Source organism: Solea senegalensis, linkage group LG2 (assembly GCF_019176455.1).
Source record: "Solea senegalensis isolate Sse05_10M linkage group LG2, IFAPA_SoseM_1, whole genome shotgun sequence".
Lineage (NCBI taxonomy): Eukaryota > Metazoa > Chordata > Actinopteri > Pleuronectiformes > Soleidae > Solea > Solea senegalensis.
Genome location: NC_058022.1, coordinates 25,424,663 through 25,434,706, shown reverse-complemented (window position 1 = coordinate 25,434,706; position 10,044 = coordinate 25,424,663).

Genomic DNA, 10,044 nt, shown 5'->3' with positions numbered 1-10,044 from the left:
TCTCAGAGCAGTGAAGGGAAGGTGCTAACATTTGCAAACATCTCTCTCCTTGACTGATTTTATTTGATTTAAAACCCACAGTGCACATGTTATGTCGTGGTTTGTGTTCTATCTCAACTAGGCGACCTTTAAAAGGACCTTTTGAGACAGGAAATAACATAATCAACACTGAGAGAAATCCCATCCAAAGAGTTTGCATGTTCTCCCCGTGTGTGCGTGGGTTTTCTCCAGGTTCTCCGACTTCCTCCCACAGTCCAAAAACACTTAACATGGGTGTGAATGTGAGAGAGTGAATGGTTGTTGGTCTCTATGTGGCCCTGTGATTGACTGGCGACCTGGGCGCCCCGCCTATCGCCCTACCGTATGTCAAAGGTGATTGACACAACTCCCTCCCGCGACCCTCCTGTGGAGGATAGAGCGGTAGAAGATACTGTACATACTATAATGAGTTGTACCAGAAATGCCAATATAGCACTAGAGAATCTGATGTGCTTAGAGAAAAGCTTTTTTTCTCCGTTTATGTCAAACATAATCAACACGTTATCCTCATCCTGCTTTGATGTTACACTGAAGGGGGAAAAAAAGTAAAAAGCAAACAATCTGGGCCCAAGAGTCTGCGGGCGACTTGATCAGATGAAGCCTTTGAACGTTGTGAGGCATTCAGTGTGATGTGTTGTTAAAAAGTATATACCTTCTCCTCTGCATCCCTTGCACACACATTAGCTCACACTGGCTGCCCCTGTTGGCTTGCAGTCTCTCTCAGTGACCTGTGCCATGTAGCGTGGCCTCACAGTCACAATTTCCACGATGAGGTGTCGGGAAAGATGACAGATGAGGTCTCTCCTCTCCTCCTCAGTCCGGACACAGAGGCGCAGAGTCTTGGCAAATGGTGCAGGAGGGAAATCGGAAAAGCAGAGGGAATGTGGGAGACGTGGGCAGCATGACTGAGCTGTGTGTTCTCCTTCCTCTCTGATTAACAGAGATACCGTATCCAACACAGTCACCAGGACGATATGTCGCACTCGATGTTACTGCAAACCACAGATACATGTGAGTTCATGCCTCAGACGCAACATCACATTATTTATTTACTGGTCGATCGACATTTAGAGTGTACTGTTACACCACTTCATAAATGAGGATATGAGGGTGATCATTTTCAGGTTAAAAGCACCTTAACCTTAGGGTTAAAACTGTAGATTGTGGAGTTTTTTTTACCTCCAAGCATCAGCATCCCCTACTTAAATAAACACACCAACGTGTCCTTATAGCATTAACATATACCGCGCCACAGCTTAAAACACACAAGGATGACACTGCAACGCTTTGTGTACATACATACTTATAGAACTAGATTTTTAAAATGTTCCGAGATGACACTCTGTGGTCTCTGTCTTAGACATCTTACTTACCAAATATAACGCAAACTCTTTTCGGAGGCAGTTTTCCTTTCATTTGTGTGCATAAAACAAACTAAAAAGCACCATTTACATACGAGAAAACAACTATAAAATAAGGAAGCTAACACAACACATAAGGGATGAAAAAGTCACATACCACTTCACAGCAGAAACGTAAGAAAAATCCTTTTTGTAGAAATCATACTTAAAACATGCTTCAAAATAATAAATTACACATGTACAAAACTATTTGCAGAAATGTAAAATTCAAATATTCAAATGCTGCCTGGCAACTTCCATTTGAACACCTATGCTCCCTCTGTCTCTCATTTTATCATGACAAAGGACAAATGTCTGAGTTTCTAAGGACATTTTAAGGTGGATTTTTTTGGTGTTGTGATGTTAACACATGGTCTTGTTGCATACAGGATGGCAGCATGTTTTAAGATGACCTGGTCGGCACTTAGGCCTGAGTTTTATCGTTCTATGTGTAGTTTTGTGTTTAAAAAGAAAGATACAATTAAATAATGGTGTCTGAAATGCACAGTGTCTGATTACTCATTAATTTAGTCATTAGAAGGAAAGTGAACTTTTAATCAGGATTACTCTAGATTAATGAATTTCAAAATGTGAGATTAATTAGTAAAAAATAAATAGTGAAATATCCGAATTTCTGTGAGCCACAGCCCCAAATATAACACATCTCTCTGTCATTGAAAACCACCCTGGGATTTTGTTATGGTTATTTTGTCCCTGCATTGTTGCTTCTATACACAAAACTAAATGCCATTGTGGTTGCAGATACTGTGTGTTAAAGCTACAGGTGCATGTAGCATATACAAATCTCTGTTGATGAAACAAGCTCCTTGGAGCTAAGTCTTCGCCGTGACTTCACTAATGACCATTTTAACCATTTATGATGGTGCAGACAGCAGAGTCATTTACAGCAGCTGGTGGTGACTCACTGAACACACCGTTACTTTTGCTGAATCAATAAACAGTTCATAATGAAAGCAAATCCAATCCTCACCTCATGTCAAAATGAGAGTTTGAATCCAGCTGTGCTCCCCAGACTAATTATGACCTTTTCTTGCATTACAATAATCAAAGGGAGACCACATTTAATCAGATTGCCCACCAATCATTGGTGTGTGTGTGTGTGTGTGTGTGTGTGTAAACCTGAGGGTGTTTTTGGTGTGAACTGAGCAGGAAATGGTGTTGTCTGATGTGTTCTCAGTCTCCCAGGTGGGTCTGTAATAGAGTTTGTTGTGCAGCTGCATAATTATTTTATCCAGTTGGGGGATTCCTAATTAGAAAATGGACCTGATGTCAGGATAGGATGAAATTAGCATTAGTTCCACGAATAATACCAATAAGCTTACAGTTTATTCAGCTCGAATTGCAAAAAACAGCTGTCTCACATCCAGGCAAACCATGTGAAAGTATACGCGTGTCTAAAGTGACGTGGTTCTCAAAACCTTCAGGCCAAATCCTCACTGGGACGTCCGCCAGTCAACAGACCAAAGTTGGTTTGCTTTCTTTCTACGTGACTCTGTGATCCTCTCAGTGAGGGGGCAGCAAGCCGGTTTGCAGATGCAGACCGGCTGCAGAGGTCAAATGGCACATGCAGGGAGACCAGCCAGGAGGGCGTTGCAGTCGTCCAAGCGTGAGATGACAAGAGAACTGGACCAGAACCTGTGCCGCCTTCTGGGTTAGAAGAGGCCGTATCCTCCTGATGTTGTGCAACATGTGTCTGCAAGATCGAGCTGTTGCAGTAATTTGAGATTGGATGGTGATTTTCACATTTTCCCCTGTTGTGTGATCTTCTTAAAAGGCTACATATGTAGTCAACAAAGACACTTAAAATACCTCACACATAAACTTGTGAAATAATTTAAAAAATTTACCCCAAGGATTAATGGTGTTAGAAAATTTGAGGATAATAGGAGGGTTAAGTAAATATAAGGGGAAAAGCAAACCATATAACCCTGTGCCACAATAAATTTACATGAAAAAAATAAGGCAATTTAGATAAAAGACTTAATATTATGTGCTACCAGAATTAAGGAAACAATACTTACTTGTAAAGTCTATGGTAATGTGAGCCTCTACTTCCAACTTGATTTATAACATCAGTAAAACAATTTCTGAGGAGTTAATGGTCTCAAATTATAGTTTCTTCATTAGAACACGATATCAGTTTGGTGAATTATGTTCCCACTTAGAGGAACATGGACTATAAAGCATGACCAGTGTGAATGACTGCAGGTATTGTCCATAGGAGCCTAGCTGCAGGTGGTGTAAATCAACTCCCTATTTCAAAAACTGACATGACGTCGATTCCACTGTTCATCAACTTCATCAACCAGCCTACAAGACTTTCACCCACTTAAAAGTGATCACGTGAACACTTGCTCTGCATGTCTGTAGACACGTGGATAATATAACACGTATCTGTGGTCTGCAGAAATGTGCGATGGCAACAAACAGTACAATCGTGGCCACACAGTAAATCCCTCTCCTGCACTTCACATTTGCAGGAACAAATTTAACAGGCTAATTTTACACGGGTGTGCTCCTTGTTGCCACTATAGTGATCACTGCTGCAGATGGGGATAATGACACTCATTATCAGTTATTGAGAAAACACTCTGTTAATGTGGTGCCATTACTTGTTGATACCATGTGCCACCGGGCCTTCATGGTTATTGATTTTTTTGTCGGTGCCGTTTCTTTCATCCAGGCTTGTTGATGTTATAGTGAGAGGATTCTTGCCCGAGCTCCGTCTCTACTTTGTCCCCAGAGACTGTGGTTTACATTAAAAATAAATTGCTTCTAACCAACCTGAAATATTTCTCATGAGTTTATTGAGCTCACCAGACCACAGCAGCGTGGATGCTGAATATAGATACATCATATTTTATGGACAGTGGTTTGGCTGTTTGTATATAGATTGTGTCTATAATCACTATTCCCTGTACAACAGACACACTGTGAGCTCTGTTCATTTGACATTCACATTCACATTGTTGTACTTCAGTCTTTTTCTATTGTGTAATTGTACTTTAAATAGTAGATTTTGAAATCTGTTAAGATACTTAATGGTCCAGTTATTGAGATTTAGGTGAAATTATTGTCATTTGGCAGAAATTGAAGATTAAATAGTGTTGTTTGCCCGAGAATTAACATTTTAAGAACAAGAAACGATTGTTGAGACTGCACTGAAACAAATGGGAATAGTATACTTTATTATAATAATATATTATGTTCATAAATTAACCTTTCATTGCTCAAGGAGACGAGGGACAACGAGAAGACTTTCAAAGTTACCAAGTACAATTCAAATTAGACAAGAAGTCTCAAACCCCCTCCACACACAAGTGGCTGAGGCACAGCCATTTCCCTAAACAGTGCACAATATTTTTTCATAATACAAAAAATACATTAGGTTATATGTATGACAAATTTAAATGTATTAACTTTCATGTAGAATTATATACATGTTATACAATATTATTTCGTTAATTTATGATTCCATTTAATTTTCTTCATAAATTTGGTTAAATAGTTTTTGTGTCGTTCCATATCTTAACAAACACTTTTACTTTGAAAATCTGTGCATATCATCATGGATATTGTTATTGCATATCATGATGGAATATTATGACATGATTTAAGCTCCCACCCGTATACTGAACAGATGTTTTTTTTTCACAAACGATATGGAAGACCATTTTAGATGACCTGACTGCTAAGTTTAAAATAATAATAATAGTAATCTTAATGCTGTGCAGCACTCAAATCAATTTTTCCTCAGAGTCCCTTTAAGGTTTGTGACACATGTGAGAGCGTACGATGAGAACATTCCCAACATTCCCAGGCTTAAGAAAACAGTGCACTGGTGGTAATTTTTACTAAAGTTTATGTAGGATTTTACGTGGTTCCCGTGTCAGTGGTTACGAGACAGAAACTGGAGGCACCACTTCCTCCCAAGGCCACCCCGTCTTTCTGTAAGGCAGCATGACGATCGCGGTTGACGTGTGATTCTCAAAGACACCACAAGCTTCAATGAACTAAAAAGTCCAAGATGATTAACTGCGTTATGTGAAGAAGAAGAAAAAAAAAGGACACACCGTCACACTTCCGTCTGGTGCAGGAAATCAATGCACAACACTTGCCAGGCACAAGCTGTTGGTCCTGGCATGAAGACGGCCAGGACAGACGGCAAACTGTTTTGTCCAAGCTCATTACTTTCCCATACAACAAGCCAAGTGATCACTTTCTGCAGCTATTCCCATCAGCAAGCGAGGGATTTCTGGGAGAGGAGTTTCCCACCAGTTGTCATGTGAGAAGTCCATGCCCTCATGCCCTCACATATATAATATACATGTATATGCTATACATTCACCCTCTCTCTGCTCAGCATTGTCTGGCCAATCAGCTCATGAGTTTTTATAAGCGACTGTTCTTTTGACTTCAGTTACTATAGCAACAAAATGACGCAAATAAAAAAGTCTACACTGAGGTAAAAAGACCTTGACGAACAGATGATGGACACAGTCAGTACATGTGCATTTCCATGAGTATGTCTGCCTCTTCTTCACTAGGTGACAATCCGCCCTCTTTCAAGGCCTTTTCTGGTTTAAAACTAAAAAAATCTAATTCTTTAATCTGGCAGAGTATAAACTCAGTCTGCTTGTCAGTCCAACAAATGTAATGGTCTGGATTTTGCTGTGATTTTCATCACTTGTGTTTGTTTTTTTCGTCTGAGAACCAGCTTTCACTTTTATATCCAAACCAAATCCTCAGGACTGGGAACTGTGGAACATGCACGGAGCACCCACACAGCAAAATCAGAAGTGTTAATTTCCCAGTGCCGGTGTAATCTGAGTCATTTTAACACTGTTTAGTCTAATTTAACTCCAAGAGTTTTTTTCTCACTAAGTGTTTTTGTTGATGGAGGGAGTCAAAATCAAGCAACAACACCGGGCAGAGTTGCTTCCAGGATTCTAACAGAAATGTTTGCATTCTGCTTCACTGCACTGTCACAGCTGAAAATGTGAGGTCAATTAAATAACATGTGACGATATACTGCATTTTAATTGTTAGAAATTCACTTTTAGTGGTATACATATCGGTTAATTATATGGATCTATTCATCCATTTTCTACCACTTTATCCTCCACATGAGGGTCGCGGGGTGTGCTGATGTAGGGCAATAGGCTGGGTACACCCTGGACAGATCACCAGTCCATCACATGGAGTCAAACAACTATCCATTCTCTCACTCTCACCTATGGTTAATTTAGACTGTCCAATTTACTGAATTCCCAAATTGCATGTTTTAGAACCACACACGTGGAGAACATGCAAACTCCATGCAGAAAGGCCCTTGTTCCAAATGGGGATCAAACCCAGGTGTTTTTGCTGCAAAGGCAAAAGTGCTAACCACCATTTAACCGTGTCATTTATTTCAGAGGTAAATATTTTGATTTTTTTTTCTTTGCCCCTAGGCTGGGACAGTGACCTGTCAACCTGCTTCCGCCCCTCCTCCAAAGGTCACAGCTGGGATGGAGTTCCCATAAAACGTCAAAGCTGCTGTTGTATGTGGTTTGCTCGTACATATAGTGTTAATATAGTTGAACTTCAATGTTCAAGACGTACTTTAGTGTTAGATTTGAACTATTTAGAGTGTTGCTGAAACACTATTTAACACTTCCAAAAGTGTTGTTCAACTTGATTTAGAGTGCACCAATATACACACTTTGAAAGTGTTACATTTAAAACTATTAGAGTTGAATGCCAGTATTGATTTAATTCCAAATCACATTATATGTATGTGTTAGTCCCACTAACTAAATTTGATTTAGTGCAATCACAGTTGGACCAACATACAGTATTTCTGATGCCATGGATGTGGCAGCACATGTGTTTCCTCTTGCTGACACATTCAAGGTGGGAATCGTAAAGTGTCTTTCCTCAGGCTGCATGTCACATGTCGTGTCACTGGGAGAGTTCATTAACTTGACGAAAGTTGTTGTTATCCTTCGCAAAAAAACATGAAAGGTAAATGTTTCAGGTCTATTCAGATATAGACACATGTTGCCCTTTATTCTCCCTGAAAAGTATTAAAGTAAAATTCAGACTTAAATTAGATTAAAAAAAATACATGTTGATGAGCTGCAAAGCTTCTAGGAAAAATATCCTTTGGACCGATGAGGCAAAACGTCACCAATCTCTGTGTTCATGGATAGAAAAATGAAGCTGTTAAAGAGTAGAGCACCTGCTGCTGTGCTACATGAGGCATAGGATGCACAATAACATCTCAAGACTATCTCGGTCTCCTTAGGTTCTTCAATAAGATAGTGACCAAAAACACACACCTAAAAGCACCAAAGAATGGTTAAAACAATCAACTTTTATGAGTCTTGATGTTAATCTTATGGAACATCTATGGAAAGATCTAAAAATATATATATAAATAAATAAATACAGTGTGGAAAAGGCACCATTCAAGCCTGAGACAGCTAGAACAGTTTGCCCAGGAAGACTGAACCACACTACATGTTGGCAGAAGGAGACGTCTCATTGGGAGCTTCACAGGTCACTTGTTGGCAGTGATTGCTGATACTGGTTGTGCAATAAACACATTAATTTGAGGGTATCATCTTTTCTGTCCATGGCATTTCTATTTGTTTTATTATTTAAAATAGTTGGTGGAATCAAAAATAAAAAGCAAAACCTGATTTGTGTTAATCATGGATATTTGTTTTGAATATATTGTAGCCAGGTTAGTTTTTGGTTTTATTGATCAATCAATTATGATTACTTATGTTTTTGTCAAGACGAGGCTTGTGGAATTAAAACATTTATTTTATTTTATAGGATTAACTATTACAGTGAACACTATGGCAAAAGTTTGATATAAGAAGTCGTAAAAAGTCTGTGGCTCTTATTTTGAAAGCAAGGTTGACAGGAAGTGGTGACTGTATAAGATCGGCTGATTGTGTATGAAGAAAAATCTGTTGTTTGGTAACTGGTTCCGTCTCTTTTGTTTAGTGAAACTGTGTTTTGTTTTCGAAAATTGAAAGTGTTTCGCATTTTATAAATCTCTCTTCGAAAATGTAAATTTGTCTCAGGCTTTGTAAAAGTGAATTTGTAATAATGGTTTGCATTTCTAGGCCTCCGTACAGTACAGCCTTATTGCGCGATGAAATATTAAATGATACATCCATGAGTACATCGCTCACAACAACCTGTGAATGATGCTCATCAACTCTGCCTAGTGAAGCTTTTTTTTTAAACTTCTGTGTGCTCAGGCCATAGAGGAAATAAAACAAACAGCACCAATACCATTATTTATTGACCTGCTTGTAGTTACTCAGCCAAGTCGTGCTGAACAATTATTTTCTGAAGCTCTTCAAACACAGTTTTAGGTGAGGTTCCCAAAACAAAATCCAACTGCAAATAATCTAAATCCTCTTGTGTTAAAAACGTTGTCATCTGTTCTCACCTGTGCCTGATTACATTTCCTGCATTTCGTCACATGTGGTCACAGTGAAGTATGAAATATAAAAGTTACCACAAAAAGACATGAATACATACAATGTCCGTTCTGCATTACCTTGCTTTGCTTACATTACACGGCTCTGTCACTCAATAATAAAGTCACACACAAAAATGAATACAGAATACAATACGGTCCTTTGGCTCTGACCTTCTACCACATGTGTCTGTGTATTAGTTTAAATATAAACAGAAATGCTCTGTGGACATAGTCGGCTGGAAGCACCTTTCATTGTTGCACTCACTTGAAGACGTGTGAATGAATTGGATGAAATAAAAAAAAATGATAATAATTCATGCCCTGAAGGCTTTTATAGCTCACACTGATTTCCTTTACAAAACCGCTGCATGTGTTCAGCAGAAAATGCCTCTAGAAGAGGAAAACTTCAATAAGATGCTGCACCCAATCGATGCAGAACAACACATGGATTTATAAGAGGAAGCTGCACCTCTGTGAGGTTGGTTGGTACAGTGATCCTGATGTGTGTTCTTTAAGGTTAAAAAATGACAAAGATCCGTCTATTTAAAGGGCATATCATCACTTAAGAATGCTGGTCAGGCACGTTTTTGCACAAGGAAGATCAGGGCATGGAGCGAGTGCAGGAGGTGGAGGCTGGTCATTAGGTAATACCTGTTATGAGATTGGAAAGAAGATAAATGAGCTGTCTGAGTTGCTCTGTTGGGTGGTGTAGAGTGCAACAGAGCCTCGCTGCTGTTGACTTCCATTACTGAACCTCGTGGCAGACGATGGCACATGACAAATAGCATTGGGTCCGGTGAGCTAATGACATACAGAACACAGTGGGGAAACACACCGTTGCCTGGGATTAGAGATGGACGACAGCGTGGAGCCGTGCATGCTCACCGGCGCTGAATAGTTAAGTAAGAGTAACACAGTCCGAGGCATATTAGGATGCATCAGGGAGCATCTGTCTGTCATGATGTCGTTTAATTTAAAGTGTTGTCACATAGCAGCTCTCTGCCCTCGGACATTGTTGTATTACAGGAAGTGTAACTGAAGAGGATGGAGGGATTAAGGGCTTGTTGTTGTAATGTATAACAAATCCGCATTTTTGCC